At 46.9% G+C, this 27,142-nt stretch overlaps 1 protein-coding gene across 1 annotated transcript in view; it reads right to left on the minus strand.

Moving 5' to 3' along the window:
* Positions 1–4,461: 4,461 nt before the first annotated feature.
* The window catches only part of LOC140075885 (uncharacterized), a 66,408-nt gene continuing 43,727 nt past the window's right edge, over positions 4,462–27,142 (minus strand). The window contains exon 2 of the transcript XR_011849478.1: positions 4,462–7,922. The gene's annotated coding sequence lies outside the window, so the exon portion shown is untranslated. The remainder of the gene's footprint in view (positions 7,923–27,142) is intronic.

Consider the following 27,142-nt stretch of genomic DNA (forward strand, 5'->3'; position numbering starts at 1 on the left):
TTAAGGTACTCGAAACGGCTCGTTGCTCGGACGAGTATTTCCCCTGCTCGAGATCGAGCATTTAATTAAAAAAACACAGTGAAGAACAATGAAGCATAGAATAAAAACAGTGAACACAGTGAACACAGGATCATTTAAGTGAAAAACACAGTGAAAAACACAGTGAAGAATAGATTACAGATGTTCGGCACATCTGCTTACTTGTCGGGAGATACGCGCGGAACGGTGCGAACAAAATAGTATGTGAAGAACAATATATATGTGTGAAGAACACATTGCAGAACACGGTGAGCAGGACAGAGACAACGAGGAGCAGCACAGAGACACCGGGGAGCAGCACAGAACACCGGGGAGCAGCACGGAGACATGGGGCAGCGGCAGCACGAAGACATGGGGCAGCGGCAGCACGGAGACATCAGGCAGCGGCACGGAGCGGCACGGAGACATAGGGGCACGTAGACAGCTGGGCACGGAGACATCGGGGCACGGAGACAGCGGGGCACGGAGACAGCGGGGCACGGAGACAGCGGGGCACAGAGACAGCTGGGCACGGAGACATCGGGGCACGGAGAGAGCGGGGCACGGAGACAGCGGGGCACGGAGACAGCGGGGCACAGAGACAGCGGGGCACGGAGACAGCGGGGCACGGAGACAGCGGGGCACGGAGACATCGGGGCACGGAGACAGCGGGGCACGGAGACAGCTGGGCACGGAGACATCGGGGCACGGAGAGAGCGGGGCACGGAGACAGCGGGGCACGGAGACATCGGGGCACGGAGACAGCGGGGCACGGAGACAGCTGGGCACGGAGACATCGGGGCACGGAGAGAGCGGGGCACGGAGACAGCGCGGCACGGAGACATCGGGGCACGGAGACAGCGGGGCACGGAGACAGCGGGGCACGGAGACAGCGGGGCACGGAGACAGCGGGGCACGGAGACAGCGGGGCACGGAGACAGCTGGGCACGGAGACATCGGGGCACGGAGAGAGCGGGGCACGGAGAGAGCGGGGCACGGAGACAGCGGGGCACGGAGACAGCGGGGCACGGAGACAGCGTATCTCCCGACAAGTAAGCAGATGTGCCGAACATCTGCAATCTATTCTTCACTGTGTTTTTCACTTAAATGATCCTATTCTTCACTGTTCTTCACATCTGCTAACTTGTCGGGAGATAATATACGCGCGGAACAGTGAAGAATAGATTGCAGATGTTTCCATACATCTGCTAACTTATCAGAAGACATTCTTTTTCAATTAATTAACACATTTTATTCCCGAACCATGGTCCCTTTGAAAAATGCTCGAGTCTCCCATTGACTTCAATGGGGCTCGTTATTCGAGACGAGCACTCGAGCATCTGGAAAAGTTCGTCTCGAATAACGAGCACTCGAGCATTTTAGTGCTCGCTCATCTCTATTTATAAGCTTTATAAGTGCACAGTGACCTTCATAATCCTTCAATTGAAGAAGTTTCGAACAACGACAACTCCTCCTCAACCTGGCTGTCCAGCCAAACTAAGAAATTGTGGGAGAAGAGCCTTGGTGAGAGAGGTAAAGAAGCTCCAGATATGCAGGAGGGAGATAAGAGAAAGTGCCACAAAGTCAACTATCACTGCATCTTTCCACCAGTCGGGGATTTATGACATATGTACGCAGCCTGGCACACCCATCCATCCTCTGTCCCAGCACTGTATTAGGCACTGGGACAGGAGACTGAAGGCTTTGTAAGATCACTGGAAGTTGTAGGAGTAGAGGTGCCATACCCCTGTAAATAAACAAATACGGGAGACCAGGAGCCCTGGAAGGGGCAAGTAAAGGTTATATTTTTAACAGCCCTCCCCAGCCCACCTGCCCAGTTTTTTACCCCTTTAACGCAAGCAGTGACATGTCCCATGCTGCCTACACACAGAGCAGGTATTAGCTACAGACACACTGATCCTCTTTTCTCTCCCTCTCTCGCTGTCATTATCTCCTTCCTGCACAGTGGAGCCTGTGGAAGGAGGGGCAAATTCATAGGGGCCCCAGGGTGTGAGCCCCAGATGCCCACCCTTTAGTCCAGCCCTGAGTATAATAATGATGCCCACCTACCGTGACCCCCCCTGTAGGCAATATAGTCACAGTATCCTCAATACCTTAGTCTCAGTTCACAACTTATAGTCTTGTCCAAAAATGCAACCTTTTTGGCAGGAAGCAAATCGTTTGATTAAAAACCTGGGCATTACAAACGTCTGACTCTCCCCAGCATCAGCACTTTTGATGGATCTTAAAGATATCCCTCTCAAATCTTGTATCATTAAAGACCATATTCTGATGTCTACTAAAACTTGAGACATTAGAAAGATACCTGTATCCCCAACATCGGGTAGGTCATTGTACAAAATGATTTTCCGGATAATGCCACTGTACAGTCCATGAAAGGAACATGGTCCAGAAGTTCGTCAGCTGCTTTTAAACATACTGGTAGTGCTTTGTTAAGCCAATTTCTGACGATAGGTTCCCTTTAAGCTGTATTGTATGTTAATTGCTAGATCAAGGCTCTTAGCTGAAACCCGTCAACCGTTTTCTGTGTTTTACCCAATGTACTACATGCTGTGACACTCATAAAGACACTTTATATGAGGATGTAGGAGGCTACGCTGGAGTTTTCTCATTTTTTGTTCCTTTAACACATAACATATTATAGAGGGATAGGAGACATGCAGGAGACATGCAGGGCAAGGTGCAGCTTGGTGTCATCATCTTCAGATTACTAGAAGGGGCGTTGGAAAGATTTGGACATTGGGGCTCATTTACTAAGGGTCCGAATTGCGCATTTTCGTCGGGTTTCCCAAATATTTCCGATTTGCACCGGATTGCCCCAGGATTTTGACACACTCGATCGGATTGTGGCGCATTTGCTGCCGGCTTTGACGCAACAAAAAATCGGGGGTGTGGCTGTCGGAAAACTCGACGGATTCGGAAAAACCACGGAATTTAAAAAAAGAAAAAATTGTGTCGCAAGAATAGCACTCACATACACCGGGAAGAAGAAGGTGAACTCCGGTGAACCTCGCCACAGCAGCGACACCTAGTGGATATCGGGCGCACGACCGAATCCCGTCGGAGAACGTGGCACAGGATCAAGAATGGACCGGGTAAGTAAATGTGCCCCATTAGCTCGAAGTTACCATAAAATATTAGTCCCATATTGACCCCTGCACTATTCCCTTATTCTCCTCACTTTCCTCACTTGTTATTACTATGAGGATAAGCGGTGACAAGAGGTATAAGAGCTTGTATAATGGTCCAGCCATTCTTTTTAACCTCTTAACCACCAGGGCCTTTTTTGTTTTTCCGTTTCTATTTTTTACTCCCCATCTTTGGTGATTGGATTTTACAGCTTTCACTGTGCGCCCCACATGACATGTCTCCTTTATTTTTTGGGGTCGGTATGATCACGGGGATACTAAATTTATACAGGTTATTTAATGTTTTCATACATTTACAAAAATTGAATACCTTCGGCACAAAAAATAAATTCGTCCCTTTGCCATAACTTTTTCATACTTAAAGGAAACCTACCAGTTAGAATGGCAGGGGTAAGCTGTAAGTACCGAGCACCAGCTCAGGGTGAGCTCAGGGTGAGCTGGTGCCGGTACTTACTTTCGTTAGTGTTATAAACCGTGGTATCGCGGTTTTAACACTTTTTAAACTTTAGAGCAGAGGAGGCTTCGGCGCTGCGTGCGCACGAACATGCGCGCGCCTACATAGGAAATAGCGGAGATGTTGCGCGCGCACGGTCGCGCGCAGCGCCGAAACCCCTTCTGCTCTAAAGTTTAAAAAGTGTTAAAACCGCGATACCACGGTTTATAACACTAACGAAAGTAAGTACCGGCACCAGTGCACCCTGAGCTCACCCTGAACTGGTGCTCGGTACTTACAGCTTACCCCTGCCATTCTAACTGGTAGGTTTCCTTTAAGTGTACAGAGCTGTTTGGGTGGTTTTTTTTTTGCGAGATGATATATCGTTTTCAATGCTACCGTTTTGAGGACTGTACAGCCTTTTGATCACTTTTTATTACATTTTTTTATATGTTGCAAAATGGCAAAAAAAAGTGGCATTTGCAACTTCAGGCACTAACTGTTATTATATTTTGATAGATCAGACATTTTTGCTATTATTTTCCCGAGCGTGAAGAGGGGGGTCATGGCCATCGGGTCAGTGGGCGCAGCCCCGCGCCTGCGCACTCGCTGCAGCTGGTGAATTTTCATATGTGACAAGGCGCCGGCTACATTTATTTCATGCCTGGCGTAGAGATAATCTAAGCGCAGGTCATCGCTGGATACATGAAGAGGCCGAAGCACAAGCTCCGACGTATGATAAATAGCCCCCTACGCTCATATTCTCACTCAGCTTATCACTACAGATATAGAAAAGTAACACAACCGCGAGTCCAGGCATCATTATAGATTCATTTATTTATTTCCATATGTCACCATGATTCCAGAAAAAGCTTTATTAGAAATGATAACTTATGTTGTAAATTGTTACTGTATATCTAATACTTGGTAATATTTGCGTTATAATGCAATGTTATACATATGGAATAAAGCAGGAGAAATAACCTAGTGATAACGATAGAGGCTCCTCGGGGGCCGGCCATCTTCCTACTTGTCCCCCGAGGAGGTAAAGCTGTGGGACTGATGGGCTTTGTCCCTCACACGGTTTCCATTATGATTGTGAAGACTTTGGAGACAGCGGTCCCAGTGTGGACATACATTACCCTTGGGGTAAGGACTGTGGGTCTATTACAGCTAGGCCTCCATTTATCTAAGCTACTTATATAATATGTGCACAGAGAAGGTATACAGCTTGTAGCATCTATAGAAAATCATTATGTATACGGTAACTTTAGCTTAAAGGAAGTCTATCATTAGGAATCTACTATTAGGAATTGGGGCAGAAGATTCCCTTTTTTCACTAAATCAGGAATGCACAAATAGAGTTTAATGCTGGAATATGCAAATGTATTTCTAAGACTGCTGGAGGGCGTGGAGTAGCCCGAGATAGCTCCGGGGAAGAAAGGCTGCTCCACGCCCCAGTAGCCACAACTGAACCTCATTCATCCACTCCAGCCTGTCTCTGGCATCATTTGAGCTCTGCGCAAGCACAGCAGCTCCCTACCTGCAAATGCACCTGCTGCTGGGGAGCGCTGCGCATGAACAGTAGTTCTGATTCGTCTGCCAGCAGCACACCGGCAGCGAGCTTGAGGCTCAAATGATGTTGGAGACGGGTCGATAGAGGAGGGTCAGTCGTGGCTATTGGGGCGTGGAGTAGCCTTTGCCCCAGGACCTCAGTTGGGCTATTCCACGCCCCCAGTAGCCCTAGAAATTAATTAGCATATTCCAGCATTAAACTTTATTTCTGCCACAGCTGCATTCCTGAATTAGTGAAAAATGGGATGCAGATGCGTCCGGGTGGGGAATCTTTGAGAAAGTAGATTCTTCATGGTAGATATGCTTTAGAGCAGAAGAGAAGTTAATCATATGTGAACTATGCAATGCAATAATGAAAGCTTAAAGGTGAACAATAGAAGATTCCTCCAACATTAACCCCTTAACAAACAGGCCCTTTTTCATTTTTTGTGTTTCCATTTTTACTGTCCTCTTTCAAAAATCTGTAACTTTATTATTTTTCCTTTTAAAGCGCTGTGTGAGGGCTTGTTGTCTGCATGATAAAACTATTACTGCATTACTTCATAATGAAAGTATTTTCTGGTGGGCTTGGTATTTACAGCTTTCACTGTACACCCCAATTGACATTTATTTATTTGGTAGGTGCAATTACAAGGATACTAAATTTATATAGGTTTTATGATGTTTCCATACATTTACAAAAATTAAAACAAAAAAAAAATTCTTCATTTGTCATTTTCTGGCACTAATAACTTATCCATACTTCAGTGTGCAAGACGTTTTCAATGCTTCCATTTTGAGGACTTTATGGCCTTTTGAACAGTTTTTATTACATTTTTTATATGTCGTAAAATGGCAAGTGGCGTTTTTATCTTTGGGCCCTAAATTCCGTTACGGGATTAAACGCCTGGAATAACTGTTTTTATATACCTAACAAGTTTATGATTTTTACAGCCAACATGTGACATACTAATACGTCACACGTCAGTACGGGGTTAAGGGTTTGCTCAATGTTTTTGGTAAAGTCACTGGCACAGTCAGGCCGAGCGGGCAAATATTTCTCAAGTGTTTTAGAAAGGTTTGTCCTTATGGGCTCTAAGCTCAGTCTTGGCACTAAATATCTGACTCATGTCTTGAACCCTTGTTATGGAGACGTCAATGGTCCAAATTGTTTCTGGACCTTAGACATCTGCGCTACAAATATGATGGTGCCATATAAATAAAGATTCTTATTACTAAAAGCTTACTGATTTAGCGTATGTATATATGTATGTATCACTCTGCTTCAGCAGCCAGAAGTTTCTTATTTCATGTTTAATGCTTAGCAGGGGGTAATGGGACCTCAGTCGGGGGATTTGGATTATCTAAAACTCAGGATCATTTCCCAGACAAAGTTGGAAGGCCCAGATGTAGATCTTCTCATCAGGTTGCAGAACAACATTGAGGAGCTCCTCAGTTTCAGTGGCTTCATTCCAATTTTCCCTCTCGGTGTTGACACTGGATCCACCATATGCAGTTGTCAGAGAGAACTGGGTCTGGCAGATTGCTTTAGTCAAACCACCAGTTTCTGCTGAGACTTCAGAGGTCACACTCCAGTTGTGCTCTATAGTACACATCTTCTCCTTTTCATATCCGGACTTCTTGGTGACCTTCTTCTGCCATTGTACAGGTGTCTTGGAATCATTGACGATGGTCTTGATACATACCCATTCACCACAGGCTGGCCCCTTGCTAACACCTAATCCCCCTGGCAGAAACGGGATGACATTTGGATGGATGGAGAAAGTTTCACAATTTGTGTTTTTATGGATGTCCTTGCATCTTACATACTGGATCCCCCATTTATCTTGAGGCTTCACCATGTAATAGTAATCTTCAGTACCAAAATAGTACAGACCATCCTTACAGTCGGGGTGCAGAGGATATTCTACACTATCTTCATCCCTGTGCAAGTCCATGGTTTGACGAAAAACACCTCGGCTCAGGAAAATGATAAAGAATCTATCCCAAGATGACAGGTAGAAGTCTCCTCCTTGGCAGTTGGGGTGTATGGTGTAAGTGGCGGCCTCTGTATCCTGGTGCATGTCACTCACTCGACGAAAATGATTCCCCTTGATTATGTAGAATACATTGGGGGTCATTTACTAACGGCCCGATTCGCGTTTTCCCGACGTGTTACCCGAATATTTCCGATTTGCGCCGCTTGTACATGAATTGCCCCGGGTTTTTGGCGCACGCGATCGGATTGTGGCGCATCGGGGCCGGCATGCGCGCGACAGAAATGGGGGGGGCGTGGCCGAACGAAAACCCGACGTATTCGGAAAAACCGCCGCATTTAAAAACCGAAATGTGTCGCTTGGGAAGCGCTCACCTTCACCTGCTATGGGATGGTGCATTCCGGGGCGTTAAGATTATTTTCGGCGCAGCAGCGCCACCTGGTGGACGGCGGAGGAACTACCTTCTTAAATCCCAGCCGGACCCGAATCCTGTGCAGAGAACGTGCCGCTGGATCGCGAATGGACCGGGTAAGTAAATCTGCCCCATTATCTTTATAACTCAGGTAATGATCTCCGTCTCTACAAGAAGGATGAAGACTGAAAACCTCCATATCTTCTCCACTGTGGAGGCTGGACAATCTCATGTAACAACCAAGATCTGATCGGACGATGTAATAATTTTCGGTGACAGCACATATATCAACGCCTTTGGCCTTCTTCTGAGGAACAATTTTTCCTGCCATTGTAAATCTGAAAGAGATGAAAAGTCAAAAGAAAGCTTAGTGGAAATCTTCCAATTCACCACTGATCTACTGCTGCCAAGGTGCTGAACACGAATTTTAATTTTAACATTTCATTTTGGAAGAGTGAAAGGAAGAGAAAGAGGCAGAATAAAATATTCATAGTTTCATAGTTTCATAGTTTATACGGTTGAAAAAAGACACTTGTCCATCAAGTTCAACCGAGGAAGGGTAGGGATTGGATGAGGAAGGGATTTAGGGGAAACAATCCTATATAGCATAACAATCAATGTTATATAGGTGTAAAAAGGCATCTAGACCCTTCTTGAAGCTCTCTGCTGTCCCTGCTGTGACCAGCGCCTGAGCTCGGCTATTCCACCGATTGACAGTTCTCATAGTAAAAAAGCCCTGTCGCCTCCGGTGATTAAACCTTGTTTTCTCCAGACGGAGACAGTGCCCCCTCGTCTTTTACTTTTTTATTATTGCTAGTTTAAAACTAGGGCAGGGTGAGGGAAATGTACACCTCACATTGTGTATGTAAAAATACACTTCCCCTATGATTGTGAGGATCAATGATGGACAACAGCTCTGTAAGTCTAGTACCAGGGCCGGCACCTACAGCAGAGTGGAAGCTCTGGACCTGAGCAGAGGACTGAGGTGAGTATTACTGATCATATTTACTAGTCCATAGGGGTTACAGAGATGCAAATAATTCATGGGGGGGGGGGAGGGTGAGGAGGGAATGCATATAATACATGGGGGTTGAGGAAGGGCTGCATTTTGATCTATGGGGGTGAGTGGGGCCAGGGCTTTATTTAATTATTCCATGGGTGTTGAGGAGACTGTACATAAGTAATCCCCAGCAATAACTATATACAGCCTCCCCCAGCAACCACTATATGCAGCTCACCAGCAGCCACTATATACAGCTCCCCCAGCAATCACGATATACAGCTCCCCCAGCAATCACTATATACAGCTCCCCCAGCAATCACTATATACAGCTCCCCCAGCAATCACTATATACAGCCCCCCCAGCAATCACTGTATACAGCTCCCCCAGCAATCACTATATACAGCTCCCCCAGCAATCACTATATACAGCTCCCCCAGCAATCACTATATACAGCTCCACCAGCAATCACTGTATACAGCTCCCCCAGCAATCACTATATACAGCTCCCCCAGCAATAACTATATACAGCTCCCCCAGCAATCACTATATACAGCTCCCCCAGCAATCACTATATACAGCTCCCCCAGCAATCAGTGTATACAGCTCCCCCAGCAATCACTGTATACAGCTCCCCCAGCAATCACTATATACAGCTCCCCCAGCAATCACTATATACAGCACCCCCCAGCAATCACTGTATACAGATCCCCCCAGCAATCACTATATACAGCTCCCCCCAGCAATCACTGTATACAGCTCCCCCAGCAATCACTATATACAGCACCCCCCAGCAATCACTGTATACAGCTCCCCCAGCAATCACTATATACAGCACCCCCCAGCAATCACTATATACAGATCCCCCAGCAATCACTATATACAGATCCCCCCAGCAATCACTACATACAGCTGCTCCCCCAGCAATCACTGTATACAGATCCCCCAGCAATCACTGTATACAGCCTCCCCCAGCAACCACTATATACAGCTCCCCAGCAATCACTATATACAGCTCCCCCAGCAATCACTATATACAGCTCCCCCAGCAATCACTATATACAGCTCCCCCAACAATCACTATATACAGCTCCCCCAGCAATCACTACATACAGCTCCCAAAGCAATCACTGTATACAGATCCCCCAGCAATCACTATATACAGCTCCCAAAGCAATCACTGTATACAGATCCCCCAGCAATCACTGTATACAGCTCCCCCAGCAATCACTATATACAGCTCCCCCAGCAATCACTATATACAGCTCCCCCAGCAATCAGTGTATACAGCTCCCCCAGCAATCAGTGTATACAGCTCCCCCAGCAATCACTATATACAGCACCCCCCAGCAATCACTGTATACAGCTCCCCCAGCAATCACTATATACAGCTCCCCCAGCAATCACTATATACAGCTCCCCCAGCAATCACTATATACAGCTCCCTCAGCAATCACTGTATACAGCCCCCCCAGCAATCACTATATACAGCTCCCCCCAGCAATCACTGTATACAGCTCCCCCAGCAATCACTATATACAGCACCCCCAGCAATCACTGTATACAGCTCCCCAGCAATCACTGTATACAGCTCCCCCAGCAATTACTATATACAGCTCCCCCAGCAATCACTATATACAGCTCCCCCAGCAATCACTGTATACAGCTCCCCCAGCAATCACTATATACAGCCACCCCAGCAATCACTATATACAGCCCCCCAGCAATCACTGTATACAGCTCCCCCAGCAATCACTGTATACAGCTCCCTCAGCAATCACTGTATACAGCTCCCCCAGCAATCACTATATACAGCCACCCCAGCAATCACTATATACAGCCCCCCAGCAATCACTGTATACAGCTCCCCCAGCAATCACTGTATACAGCTCCCTCAGCAATCACTGTATACAGCTCCCCCAGCAATCACTATATACAGCACCCCCCAGCAATCACTGTATACAGCTCCCCCAGCAATCACTGTATACAGCTCCCCCAGCAATCACTATATACAGCTCCCCCAGCAATCACTATATACAGCTCCCTCAGCAATCACTGTATACAGCTCCCCCAGCAATCACTATATACAGCTCCCCCAGCAATCACTATATACAGCTCCCCCAGCAATCACTGTATACAGCTCCCCCAGCAATCACTGTATACAGCTCCCCCAGCAATTACTATATACAGCTCCCCCAGCAATCACTATATACAGCTCCCCCAGCAATCACTGTATACAGCTCCCACAGCAATCACTATATACAGCCACCCCAGCAATCACTATATACAGCCCCCCAGCAATCACTGTATACAGCTCCCCCAGCAATCACTGTATACAGCTCCCTCAGCAATCACTGTATACAGCTCCCTCAGCAATCACTATATACAGCTCCCCCAGCAATCACTGTATACAGCTCCCCCAGCAATCACTATATACAGCTCCCCCAGCAATCACTATATACAGCTACCCCAGCAATCACTGTATACAGCCCCCCCCAGCAATCACTATATACAGCCCCCCCCAGCAATCACTATATACAGCTCCCCCAGCAATCACTGTATACAGCCCCCCAGCAATCACTGTATACAGCCCCCCAGCAATCACTACATACAGCTCCCCCAGCAATCACTATATACAGATCCCCCAGCAACCACCATATACAGCTCCCCCTGCAATCACTGTATACAGCTCCCCCAGCAATCACTATATACAGCTGCTCCCCCAGCAATCACTATATACAGCTCCCCCAGCAATCACTGTATACAGCTCCCCCAGCAATCACTGTATACAGCTCCCCCAGCAATCACTGTATACAGCTCCCCCAGCAATCACTGTATACAGCTCCCCCAGCAATCACTATATACAGCTCCCCCCAGCAATCACTATATACAGCTGCTCCCCCAGCAATCACTATGTACAGCTCCCCCAGCAATCACTATATACAGCTCTCCCAGCAATCACTATATATAGCTCTCCCAGCAATCACTATATACAGCTCCCCCAGAAATCACTATATACAGCTCTCCCAGCAATCACTATATACAGCTCTCCCAGCAATCACTATATACAGCTCTCCCAGCAATCACTATATACAGCTCTCCCAGCAATCACTATATACAGCTCTCCCAGCAATCACTATATACAGCTGCTCCCCCAGCAATCACTGTATACAGCTCCCCCAGCAATCACTATATACAGCTCCCCCAGAAATCACTATATACAGCTCTCCCAGCAATCACTATATACAGCTCTCCCAGCAATCACTATATACAGCTCCCCCAGAAATCACTGTATACAGCTCCCCCAGCAATCACTATATACAGCTCCCCCAGCAATCACTATATACAGCTCTCCCAGCAATCACTATATACAGCTCTCCCAGCAATCACTATATACAGCTCTCCCAGCAATCACTATATACAGCTGCTCCCCCAGCAATCACTGTATACAGCTCCCCCAGCAATCACTATATACAGCTCCCCCAGAAATCACTATATACAGCTCTCCCAGCAATCACTATATACAGCTCTCCCAGCAATCACTATATACAGCTCCCCAGTAATCACTATATACAGCTCCCCAGCAATCACTGTATACAGCTCCCCCAGCAATCACTGTATACAGCTACCCCAGAAATCACTATATACAGCTCCCCCTGCAATCACTATATACAGCCCCCCAGCAATCACTATATACAGCTCCCCCAGTAATCACTATATACAGCTCCCCCAGCAATCACTGTATACAGCTCCCCCAGCAATCACTGTATACACCTCCCCCAGCAATCACTATATACAGCTGACTCAGCAATCACTGTATACAGCTCCCCCAGCAATCACTATATACAGCTCCCCCAGCAATCACTATATAGTGATTGCAGGGGGAGCTGTATACAGTGATTGCTGGGGGAGCTGTATATAGTGATTGCTGGGGGAGCTGTATACAGTGATTGCTGAGTCAGCTGTATATAGTGATTGCTGGGGGAGGTGTATACAGTGATTGCTGGGGGAGCTGTATACAGTGATTGCTGGGGGAGCTGTATATAGTGATTACTGGGGGAGCTGTATATAGTGATTGCTGGGGGGCTGTATATTGTGATTGCAGGGGGAGCTGTATATAGTGATTTCTGGGGTAGCTGTATATAGTGATTGCTGGGAGAGCTGTATATAGTGATTGCTGGGAGAGCTGTATATAGTGATTTCTGGGGGAGCTGTATATAGTGATTGCTGGGGGAGCTGTATACAGTGATTGCTGGGGGAGCAGCTGTATATAGTGATTGCTGGGAGAGCTGTATATAGTGATTGCTGGGAGAGCTGTATATAGTGATTGCTGGGGGAGGTGTATACAGTGATTGCTGGGGGAGCTGTATACAGTGATTGCTGGGGGAGCTGTATACAGTGATTGCTGGGGGAGCTGTATATAGTGATTACTGGGGGAGCTGTATATAGTGATTGCTGGGGGGCTGTATATAGTGATTGCAGGGGGAGCTGTATATAGTGATTTCTGGGGTAGCTGTATATAGTGATTGCTGGGAGAGCTGTATATAGTGATTGCTGGGAGAGCTGTATATAGTGATTTCTGGGGGAGCTGTATATAGTGATTGCTGGGGGAGCTGTATACAGTGATTGCTGGGGGAGCAGCTGTATATAGTGATTGCTGGGAGAGCTGTATATAGTGATTGCTGGGAGAGCTGTATATAGTGATTGCTGGGGGAGCTGTATATAGTGATTGCTGGGGGAGCTGTATATAGTGATTGCTGGGGGAGCAGCTGTATGTAGTGATTGCTGGGGGGAGCTGTATATAGTGATTGCAGGGGGAGCTGTATACACAGCTCCCCCCAGCAATCACTACATACAGCTGCTCCCCCAGCAATCACTATATACAGCTCCCCCAGCAATCACTATATACAGCTCCCCCAGCAATCACTATATACAGCTCCCCCAGCAATCACTGTATACAGCTCCCCCAGCAATCACTGTATACAGCTCCCCCAGCAATCACTATATACAGCTCCCCCAGCAATCACTGTATACAGCTCCCCCAGCAATCACTATATACAGCTCCCCCAGCAATCACTATATACAGCTCCCCCTGCAATCACTGTATACAGCTCCCCCTGCAATCACTGTATACAGCTCCCCCCAGCAATCACTACATACAGCTGCTCCCCCAGCAATCACTATATACAGCTCCCCCAGCAATCACTGTATACAGCTCCCCCTGCAATCACTATATACAGCTCCCCCCAGCAATCACTACATACAGCTGCTCCCCCAGCAATCACTATATACAGCTCCCCCAGCAATCACTGTATACAGCTCCCCCAGCAATCACTGTATACAGCTCCCCCAGCAATCACTGTATACAGCTCCCCCAGCAATCACTGTATACAGCTCCCCCAGCAATCACTGTATACAGCTCCCCCAGAAATCACTATATACAGCTCCCCCAGCAATCACTGTATACAGCTCCCCCAGAAATCACTATATACAGCTCCCCCAGCAATCAATGAATACAACTCTCCCAGCAATCACTGTATACAGCTTCTCCAGCAATCACTGTATACAGCTCCCCCAGCAATCACTGTATACAGCTCCCCCAGAAATCACTATATACAGCTCCCCCAGCAATCACTATATACAGCTGCTCCCCCAGCAATCACTATATACAGCTCCCCCAGCAATCACTATATACAGCTCCCCCAGCAATCACTACATACAGCTGCTCCCCCAGCAATCACTGTATACAGCTCCCCCAGCAATCACTATATACAGCTCTCCCAGCAATCACTATATATAGCTCTCCCAGCAATCACTATATACAGCTACCCCAGAAATCACTATATACAGCTCCCCCTGCAATCACTATATACAGCTCCCCCAGCAATCACTATATACAGCTCCCCCAGCAATCACTATATACAGCTCCCCCAGCAATCACTGTATACAGCTCCCCCAGCAATCACTGTATACACCCCCCCCAGCAATCACTATATACAGCTCCCCCAGCAATCACTGTATACAGCTCCCCCAGCAATCACTGTATACAGCTCCCCCAGCAATCACTGTATACAGCTCCCCCAGCAATCACTGTATACAGCTCCCCCAGCAATCACTGTATACAGCTCCCCCAGCAATCACTATATACAGCTCCCCCAGCAATCACTATATACAGCTCACCCAGCAATCACTGTATACAGCTCCCCCAGCAATCACTATATACAGCACCCCCCAGCAATCACTGTATACAGCTACCCCAGCAATCAGTGTATACAGATCCCCCAGCAATTACTGTATACAGATCCCCCAGCAATTACTGTATACAGATCCCCCAGCAATCACTGTATACAGATCCCCCAGAAATCACTATATACAGCTCCCCCAGCAATCACTTTATACAGCTCCCCCAGCAATCACTATATACAGCTCCCCCCAGCAATCACTATATACAGCTCCCCCCAGCAATTACTATATACAGCTCCCCCAGCAATCACTATATACAGCTCCCCCTGCAATCACTATATACAGCTGCTCCCCCAGCAATCACTGTATACAGCTCCCCCCAGCAATCACTGTATACAGCTCCCCCCAGCAATCACTATATACAACTCCCCCCAGCAATCACTGTATACAGCTCCCCCAGCAATCACTGTATACAGATCCCCCAGCAATCACTGTATACAGCTCCCCCAGCAATCACTATATACAGCTCCCCCCAGCAATCACTATATACAACTCCCCCCAGCAATCACTGTATACAGATCCCCCAGCAATCACTGTATACAGATCCCCCAGCAATCACTGTATACAGCTCCCCAGCAATCACTATATATAGCTCTCCCAGCAATCACTATATACAGCTCCCCCAGCAATCACTATATACAGCTCCCCCAGCAATCACTATACACAGCTCCCCCAGCAATCACTATATACAGCTCCCCCAGCAATCACTATATACAGCTACCCCAGCAATCACTGTATACAGCTCCCCCAGCAATCACTATATACAGCCCCCCCCAGCAACCACCATATACAGCTCCCCCTGCAATCACTGTATACAGCTCCCCCAGCAATCACTATATACAGCTGCTCCCCCAGCAATCACTATATACAGCTCCCCCAGCAATCACTGTATACAGCTCCCCCAGCAATCACTGTATACAGCTCCTTCAGCAATCACTGTATACAGCTCCCCCAGCAATCACTGTATACAGCTCCCCCAGCAATCACTGTATACAGCTCCCCCAGCAATCACTGTATACAGCTCCCCCAGAAATCACTATATACAGCTCCCCCAGCAATCAATGAATACAGCTCTCCCAGCAATCACTGTATACAGCTTCTCCAGCAATCACTGTATACAGCTCCCCCAGCAATCACTGTATACAGCTCCCCCAGAAATCACTATATACAGCTCCCCCAGCAATCACTATATACAGCTGCTCCCCCAGCAATCACTATATATACAGCTCCCCCAGCAATCACTATATACAGCTCCCCCAGCAATCACTACATACAGCTGCTCCCCCAGCAATCACTGTATACAGCTCCCCCAGCAATCACTATATACAGCTCTCCCAGCAATCACTATATACAGCTCTCCCAGCAATCACTATATACAGCTACCCCAGAAATCACTATATACAGCTCCCCCTGCAATCACTATATACAGCTCCCCCAGCAATCACTATATACAGCTCCCCCAGCAATCACTATATACAGCTCCCCCAGCAATCACTGTATACAGCTCCCCCAGCAATCACTGTATACACCCCTCCCAGCAATCACTATATACAGCTCCCCCAGCAATCACTGTATACAGCTCCCCCAGCAATCACTGTATACAGCTCCCCCAGCAATCACTGTATACAGCTCCCCCAGCAATCACTGTATACAGCTCCCCCAGCAATCACTGTATACAGCTCCCCCAGCAATCACTGTATACAGCTCCCCCAGCAATCATTGTATACAGCTCCCCCAGCAATCACTATATACAGCTCCCCCAGCAATCACTATATACAGCTCACCCAGCAATCACTGTATACAGCTCCCCCAGCAATCACTGTATACAGCTCCCCCAGCAATCACTATATACAGCACCCCCCAGCAATCACTGTATACAGCTACCCCAGCAATCAGTGTATACAGATCCCCCAGCAATTACTATATACAGCTCCCCCCAGCAATCACTATATACAACTCCCCCCAGCAATCACTGTATACAGCTCCCCCAGCAATCACTGTATACAGATCCCCCAGCAATCACTGTATACAGCTCCCCCAGCAATCACTGTATACAGATCCCCCAGCAATCACTGTATACAGCTCCCCAGCAATCACTATATACAGCTCTCCAGTAATCACTAAATACAGCTCCCCCAGCAAACACTATATACAGCTCCCCCAGCAATCACTATATACAGCTCCCCCAGCAATCACTATATACAGCTCCCCCAGCAATCACTATATACAGCTCCCCCAGCAACCACTATATACAGCTCCCCCAGCAATCACTGTATACAGCTCCCCCAGCAATCACTGTATACAGCTCCCCCAGCAATCACTGTATACAGCTCCCCCAGCAATCACCATATACAGCTCTCCCAGCAATCACCGTATACAGCTCTCCCAGCAATCACTATATACAGCTACCCCAGAAATCACTATATACAGCTCCCCCTGCAATCACTATATACAGACCCCCAGCAATCACTATATACAGCTCCCCCAGTAATCACTATATACAGCTCCCCCAGCAATCACTGTATACACCTCCCCCAGCAATCACTATATACAGCTGACTCAGCAATCACTGTATACAGCTCCCCCAGCAATCACTATATACAGCTCCCCCAGCAATCACTGTATACAGCTCCCCCCAGCAATCACTGTATACAGCTCCCCCCAGCAATCACTACATACAGCTGCTCCCCCAGCAATCACTATATACAGCTCCCCCAGCAATCACTATATACAGCTCCCCCTGCAATCACTGTATACAGCTCCCCCTGCAATCACTATATACAGCTCCCCCCAGCAATCACTACATACAGCTGCTCCCCCAGCAATCACTATATACAGCTCCCCCAGCAATCACTGTATACAGCTCCCCCAGCAATCACTATATACAGCTCCCCAGCAATCACTATATACAGCTCCCCCAGCAATCACTATATACAGCTCCCCCAGCAATCACTATATACAGCTCCCCAGCAATCACTATATACAGCTCTCCCAGCAATCACCATATACAGCTCTCCCAGCAATCACTATATACAGCTACCCCAGAAATCACTATATACAGCTCCCCCTGCAATCACTATATACAGCTCTCCCAGCAATCACTATATACAGCTCCCCCAGCAATCACTATATACAGCTCCCCCAGCAATCACTATATACAGCTCCCCCAGTAATCACTATATACAGCTCCCCCAGCAATCACTGTATACAGCTCCCCCAGCAATCACTGTATACACCTCCCCCAGCAATCACTATATACAGCTGACTCAGCAATCACTGTATACAGCTCCCCCAGCAATCACTATATACAGCTCCCCCAGCAATCACTATATACAGCTCCCCCAGCAATCACTATATACAGCTCCCCAGTAATCACTATATACAGCTCCCCCGTAATCACTATATACAGCTCCCCCAGCAATCACTATATACAGCATCCCCAGCAATCACTATATACAGCTCCCCCAGCAATCACTATATACAGCTCCCCCAGCAATCACTATATACAGCTCTCCCCGCAATCACTATATACAGCTCCCCCAGTAATCACTGTATACAGCCCCCCAGCAATCACTGTATACAGATCCCCCAGCAATCACTGTATACAGCTCCCCAGCAATCACTATATACAGCTCCCCCAGCAATCACTGTATACAGCTCCCCCAGAAATCACTATATACAGCTCTCCCAGCAATCACTATATACAGCTCTCCCAGCAATCACTACATACAGCTGCTCCCCCAGCAATCACTGTATACAGCTCCCCCAGAAATCACTATATACAGCTCTCCCAGCAATCACTATATACAGCTACCCCAGAAATCACTATATACAGCTCCCCCTGCAATCACTATATACAGCTCCCCAGCAATCACTGTATACAGCTCCCCCAGCAATCACTATATACAGCTCCCCCAGCAATCACTGTATACAGCTCCCCCAGCAATCACTGTATACAGCTCCCCCAGCAATCACTGTATACACCTCCCCCAGCAATCACTGTATACAGCTCCCCCAGCAATCACTATATACAGCTGACTCAGCAATCACTGTATACAGCTCCCCCAGCAATCGCTATATACAGCTCCCCCAGCAAACACTATATACAGCTCCCCCAGCAAACACTATATACAGCTCCCCCAGCAATCACTATATACAGCTCCCCCAGCAATCACTATATACAGCTCCCCCAGCAATCACTATATACAGCTCCCCCAGCAATCACTGTATACAGCTCCCCCAGCAATCACTGTATACACCCCTCCCAGCAATCACTATATACAGCTCCCCCAGCAATCACTGTATACAGCTCCCCCAGCAATCACTGTATACAGCTCCCCCAGCAATCACTGTATACAGCTCCCCCAGCAATCACTGTATACAGCTCCCCCAGCAATCATTGTATACAGCTCCCCCAGCAATCACTATATACAGCTCCCCCAGCAATCACTATATACAGCTCACCCAGCAATCACTGTATACAGCTCCCCCAGCAATCACTGTATACAGCTCCCCCAGCAATCACTATATACAGCACCCCCCAGCAATCACTGTATACAGCTACCCCAGCAATCAGTGTATACAGATCCCCCAGCAATTACTGTATACAGATCCCCCAGCAATCACTGTATACAGATCCCCCAGCAATCACTATATACAGCTCCCCCCAGCAATCACTATATACAGCTCCCCCCAGCAATTACTATATACAGCTCCCCCAGCAATCACTATATACAGCTCCCCCTGCAATCACTGTATACAGCTCCCCCCAGCAATCACTGTATACAGCTCCCCCCAGCAATCACTGTATACAGCTCCCCCCAGCAATCACTATATACAACTCCCCCCAGCAATCACTGTATACAGCTCCCCCAGCAATCACTGTATACAGATCCCCCAGCAATCACTGTATACAGCTCCCCCAGCAATCACTATATACAGCTCCCCCCAGCAATCACTATATACAACTCCCTTCAGCAATCACTGTATACAGCTCCCCCAGCAATCACTGTATACAGATCCCCCAGCAATCACTGTATACAGCTCCCCCAGCAATCACTGTATACAGATCCCCCAGCAATCACTGTATACAGCTCCCCAGCAATCACTATATACAGCTCTCCAGTAATCACTAAATACAGCTCCCCCAGCAATCACTATATACAGCTCCCCCAGCAATCACTATATACAGCTCCCCAGTAATCACTATATACAGCTCCCCCGTAATCACTATATACAGCTCCCCCAGCAATCACTATATACAGCTTCCCCAGCAATCACTATATACAGCTCCCCCAGCAATCACTATATACAGCTCCCCCAGCAATCACTATATACAGCTCTCCCCGCAATCACTATATACAGCTCCCCCAGTAATCACTGTATACAGCCCCCCAGCAATCACTATATACAGCTCCCCCAGCAACCACTATATACAGCTCCCCCAGCAATCACTGTATACAGCTCCCCCAGCAATCACTGTATACAGCTCCCCCAGCAATCACTGTATACAGCTCCCCCAGCAATCACCATATACAGCTCTCCCAGCAATCACCGTATACAGCTCTCCCAGCAATCACTATATACAGCTACCCCAGAAATCACTATATACAGCTCCCCCTGCAATCACTATATACAGACCCCCAGCAATCACTATATACAGCTCCCCCAGTAATCACTATATACAGCTCCCCCAGCAATCACTGTATACACCTCCCCCAGCAATCACTATATACAGCTGACTCAGCAATCACTGTATACAGCTCCCCCAGCAATCACTATATACAGCTCCCCCAGCAATCACTGTATACAGCTCCCCCCAGCAATCACTGTATACAGCTCCCCCCAGCAATCACTACATACAGCTGCTCCCCCAGCAATCACTATATACAGCTCCCCCAGCAATCACTATATACAGCTCCCCCTGCAATCACTGTATACAGCTCCCCCTGCAATCACTATATACAGCTCCCCCCAGCAATCACTACATACAGCTGCTCCCCCAGCAATCACTATATACAGCTCCCCCAGCAATCACTGTATACAGCTCCCCCAGCAATCACTATATACAGCTCCCCAGCAATCACTATATACAGCTCCCCCAGCAATCACTATATACAGCTCCCCCAGCAATCACTATATACAGCTCCCCAGCAATCACTATATACAGCTCTCCCAGCAATCACTATATACAGCTCCCCCAGCAATCACTATATACAGCTCCCCCAGCAATCACTATATACAGCTCCCCCAGTAATCACTATATACAGCTCCCCCAGCAATCACTGTATACAGCTCCCCCAGCAATCACTGTATACACCTCCCCCAGCAATCACTATATACAGCTGACTCAGCAATCACTGTATACAGCTCCCCCAGCAATCACTATATACAGCTCCCCCAGCAATCACTATATACAGCTCCCCCAGCAATCACTATATACAGCTCCCCCAGCAATCACTATATACAGCTCCCCCTGCAATCACTGTATACTGCTCCCCCTGCAATCATAGTTTCATAGTTTATACGGTTGAAAAAAGACACTTGTCCATCAAGTTCAACCAACCAGGGATTTAGGGGAAACAATTCTATATAACATAACCAGCAATGTTATTTAGGTGTAAAAAGGCATCTAGACCCTTCTTGAAGCTCTCCGCTGTCCCTGCTGTGACCAGCGCCTGAGGCAGGCTATTCCACAGAGTGACAGTTCTCATAGTAAAAAAGCCCTGTCGCCTCCGGTGATTAAACCTTGTTTTCTCCAGACGGAGACAGTGCCCCCTCGTCTTTTGATTTGATCTAATCTGAAACAACTTACCACCATATTTTTTGTATGGACCATTCATATATTTAAATAAATTAATCATGTCCCCTCGTAGTCGTCTCTTTTCCAGACTAAATAAATCTAGTTGTTTTAATCTTTCCTCATAACTAAGACCCTCCATACCCCTTATCATTTTTGTGGCTCTACGTTGAACCCTCTCCAGCTCCAGGGCATCCTTTTTATGGACCGGTGCCCAGAACTGGACGGCATATTCCAGGTGAGGCCGAACCAGTGCCTTGTACAGGGGTAATATTACATCCCTATCACGAGAGTCCATACCACTTTTGATACACGACAAGATCCTACTAGCTTTAGAGGCAGCTGATTGACATTGCATGCTGTTATTCAATTTATGATCTACTAGTACCCCCAGGTCCTTCTCAACAAGGGACTCTCCCAAATTTACTCCCCCAAGGACATATTTTGCCTTTGGATTATTGGCCCCCAGGTGCATAACCTTACATTTATCCACATTAAACCTCATTTGCCAAGTGGATGACCAAACATTCAGTTTGTCCAAGTCACCCTGCAGCCTATGAACATCCTCCATAGACTGTATTACACTACACAGTTTGGTGTCATCTGCAAAAATAGACACAGTGCTATTAATTCCTACCTCTATATCATTAATAAATATATTAAATAGTAGTGGGCCAAGCACAGAACCCTGAGGTACACCACTCATAACTGGTGACCATTCCGAGTAGGAATCATTGACCACAACTCTCTGGATACGATCCTTCAGCCAGTTTTCAATCCAATTGCAAATGATTTCTGCCAAACCAATAGCCCTAATTTTACCCATCAGGCGTCTATGAGGAACAGTGTCAAATGCCTTTGCAAAGTCCAAGAACACAATATCCACAGCTGCTCCTCCATCCAGGCATCTGCTCACCTCTTCATAGAAGCAGATAAGGTTAGTTTGACAACTTCTATTCTTAGTAAACCCATGCTGGCTATCACTTATTATTCTATTTGATGTCACATACTCCAGTATGTAGTCTTTTACTAACCCTTCCAATACTTTCCCCACAATGGAAGTTAAGCTTACAGGTCTGTAATTGCCTGGCAAAGTTCTAGAGCCCTTTTTATATATTGGCACCACATTTGCCTTGCGCCAGTCACTTGGCACCACACCAGACATTACGGAATCCCTGAAGATTTTAGACAGTGGTACAGCAATAACAGAACTGAGTTCTTTAAGAACTCTGGGGTGTAACCCATCTGGTCCAGGAGCTTTGTACACATTGATTTTATTGAGCTTAGATTGGATAATGTCTACATTTAGCCAGTCTAGTATATTACAGGGTGCATGACCCGCACTGGCACCACCCAAGTCAGAAGTTCTCTCTTCTATTGTATAAACGGAGCTAAAAAACCTATTAAGTAACTCCGCCTTCTCTTGGTCTCCAGTCACCGATGCCCCATTTTCAGAATAAAGGGGTCCAACCTGTTCTGACCCATTTTTTTTTGCATTGATATACTTAAAAAAATTCTTGGGATTTGTTTTGCTATCTTTAGCCACCTGTCTTTCATTTTGTATTTTGGCTGATTTGATTTCTTTTTTACAGATTTTGGTAAGTTTTTTGTAAGTATTGAAAGCCTCAGGTGACCCATCAGATTTATATTTTTTAAATGCCCTCTTTTTCTCATTAATTGCCCTTTTAACTGTAGCTGTAAGCCACGCGGGATGTGATCTAGCCCGTCTATACTTGTTACCTATTGGAATAAATTTAGAAGTATAAAAACCCAGGATAGATTTGAATTTCTCCCATGTAACATTAGTATCACCATGTGACAGTATCTGATCCCAGTCTATATCCTGTATTGCAGCCCTGAATTTCTGGAAATTGGCCCTCTTAAAATTCAAAGTTTTCGATTTTCCCACCTGTTTCTGCTTTTTAACGTTTAAGAGGAAAATAATTATATTATGATCGCTGTTCCCAAGGGGTTCCCTGACACTGACATTTTGGACAATCTCCTCATTGTTAGAAATCACAAGGTCCAACAATGCGTCACCTCTTGTGGGATCTTCTACCAGCTGCACCATAAAATTATCCTGAAGAATGTTCATAAAATGTTTCCCCTTCACAGATGAAGACGAGCCCTGACCCCAATTTATATTTGGAAAGTTAAAGTCTCCCATTATCACTACGGTCCCCTCCTGTGCAGCCCGCTCCATATGTTTATATAGGTGACCCTCTATTTCCTCAGAGATGTTAGGGGGTCTATAAATTACACCCAAAACTATTTTTTCAAAGCTCTCTTGGCTTTGAATTTCAACCCACAAAGTTTCAGCCTCCTCACACTCTGAGACCACTGACTCATTCACAATCGCTTTTAAGTCTCTTCTGACATACAGACATACACCACCTCCCCTCCTATTTGCCCTGTCTTTCCGAAAGAGTGTAAAACCTTGAATATTAACACCCCAATCATGCGATGCATCAAGCCATGTCTCTACTACACCAACAACATCTAACTGTTCCTCTAATATCAGAGCCTCAAGCTCGCCCATTTTGCCTGTGATACTTCTGGCATTTGTGAACATACAATTTAATTTTCCACAGTTATTTATCTGATTTAAAGTAATTTTACTGGCACATTTATCCTCACCACTGTTCTGCAACTTGTGGATCTCCTTATCCACCGCCTTGGTCCCACATACACCGCCCACCTCACCACCCACCAACATAACCTGCCCCCTCTCTGACCTGTCTACCCCTTCAGTGTCTTCCTTTTCCTCCTCCCCCGATCCTAGTTTAAATACTCCGCCACCCCTGCTAGGATCCTCTCCCCCAGCACAGCAGCCCCCCTTCCACTTAGGTGCAAGTTATCTGCAGAAAACAGCTTGTACCCCAGTGAAAAGTCAGCCCAATGCTCTAGGAACCCAAATCCCTCTGCTCTACACCAGGATCTGAGCCATGCATTTAACTCCCTGAGCTCCCGCTGTCTGCTCTGTGTAGCGCATGGCACAGGTAGGATTCCGGAGAATACTACCTTGGAGGTCCTTTCCTTAAGCTTTGAACCTAGTTCTTTAAAATTATTCTTCAGGCTCCTCCACCTACCATCTATTCTGTCATTGGTACCAACATGGACCACGACAGCTGGGTCATCCCCAGCCCCTCCCAGTAATTTATCCACCCTTTCCACCACATGCCGAACCCTGGCACCAGGGAGACAGCAAACCATTCGGTTGAGGCGGTCTTGGCGACAAATTATTCTATCCGTCTTCCTGATTACAGAGTCCCCTACAACCACTAGCTGCCTTGGCTTGCCTGCACTCCCATCCACCCTACTACTAGCTGGTCTGCTCCCCCGGCTGTGAGGGAGAGCAGGATCCGCTAGGGCTGCCATTTCTGACACTGACGTCCTGACATCATTGCACAATTTTGCAATTTTGCTTGGATGTTCAGAGTCAGAGTTGGCCTTCCTTTTCTTTGACCCCTTCCTACTCCCTCTATTTACAGTAACCCAGCTACCCACCTGGCCCTGCTGGCTTTCCTCTCCACCCTCCACTTCTACCCCGCTTATTGCTTGCTCAGTGAGCAGCATACTCCTCTCAAGATTGTCAATTGCTCGCAGCCGTGCAATATCTTCCTCCAGATCTCTAACACGAGCTTCTAGTAGAAAAATATGGGCACATCTGTCACAGCGGTTTTCACCCTGGAACTCCTGCTCCAGCAGTGTATACATGTGGCAGAGTGTGCACTGGAGCATACCACCAATCTTGCTAGCCATATCCTAGTTACAAAACTGTGATGAGTATATAAATCAAAAGATATAAAATGTAGGTTACTTACAGTTCTGTGGACTTCTCTTTTTCAAACTCTGCTTTTTTAAACTCACTTAAGTTCACTAGCCACTTAGAATCACAAGCCAAAACTGAGCGAGCTCAAAAGTGAGTTGCTAGACCTTAATTTATCAGGTGTGAACACTAATCCCTCCTCCCAATTAGCAGACCAGGCAAAGAAGAAAAAAAAAAAAAAAAATCTATTTAAATTGTGACACTAAGAAAAGTGCCTTGCTATTACCTGTATACTCAGTCCACAATCACCCAAACAACAGATTCACTCTTAACACACACAAAACTCTGCTTTTTTAAACTCACTTAAGTTCACTAGCCACTTAGAATCACAAGCCAAAACTGAGCGAGCTCAAAAGTGAGTTGCTAGACCTTAATTTATCAGGTGTGAACACTAATCCCTCCTCCCAATTAGCAGACCAGGCAAAGAAGAAAAAAAAAAAAAAAAATCTATTTAAATTGTGACACTAAGAAAAGTGCCTTGCTATTACCTGTATACTCAGTCCACAATCACCCAAACAACAGATTCACTCTTAACACACACAAAACTCTGCTTTTTTAAACTCACTTAAGTTCACTAGCCACTTAGAATCACAAGCCAAAACTGAGCGAGCTCACTATATACAGCCCCCCAGCAATCACTGTATACAGCTCCCCCAGCAATCACTATATACAGCCCCCCAGCAATCACTATATACAGCTCCCCCAGTAATCACTATATACAGCTCCCCCCAGCAATCACTACATACAGCTGCTCCCCCAGCAATCACTATATACAGCTCCCCCAGCAATCACTGTATACAGCTCCCCCAGCAATCACTATATACAGCTCCCCCAGCAATCACTATATACAGCTCCCCCTGCAATCACTATATACAGCTCCCCCCAGCAATCACTGTATACAGCTCCCCCTGCAATCACTGTATACAGCTCCCCCTGCAATCACTATATACAGCTCCCCCCAGCAATCACTGTATACAGCTCCCCCTGCAATCACTGTATACAGCTCCCCCAGCAATCACTATATACAGCTCCCCCAGCAATCACTGTATACAGCTCCCCCTGCAATCACTATATACAGCTCCCCCCAGCAATCACTACATACAGCTGCTCCCCCAGCAATCACTATATACAGCTCCCCCAGCAATCACTATATACAGCTCCCCCTGCAATCACTATATACAGCTCCCCCCAGCAATCACTACATACAGCTGCTCCCCCAGCAATCACTATATACAGCTCCCCCAGCAATCACTGTATACAGCTCCCCCAGCAATCACTGTATACAGCTCCCCCAGCAATCACTATATACAGCTCCCCCAGCAATCACTGTATACAGCTCCCCACAGCAATCACTGTATACAGCTCCCCCAGCAATCACTGTATACAACTCCCCCAGCAATCACTGTATACAGCTCCCCCAGCAATCACTGTATACAGCTCCCCCAGCAATCACTGTATACAGCTCCCCCAGCAATCACTGTATACAGCTCCCCCAGCAATCACTATATACAGCTCCTCCAGCAATCACTATATACAGCTCCCTCAGCAATCACTGTATACAGCCCCCCAGCAATCACTACATACAGCTCCCACAGTAATCACTATATACAGCTCCCCCAGCAATCACTGTATACAGCTCCCCCAGCAATCACTGTATACAGCTCCCCCAGCAATCACTGTATACAG

This window comes from Engystomops pustulosus, chromosome 8 (assembly GCF_040894005.1).
Source record: "Engystomops pustulosus chromosome 8, aEngPut4.maternal, whole genome shotgun sequence".
Taxonomy (NCBI): Eukaryota; Metazoa; Chordata; class Amphibia; order Anura; family Leptodactylidae; genus Engystomops; species Engystomops pustulosus.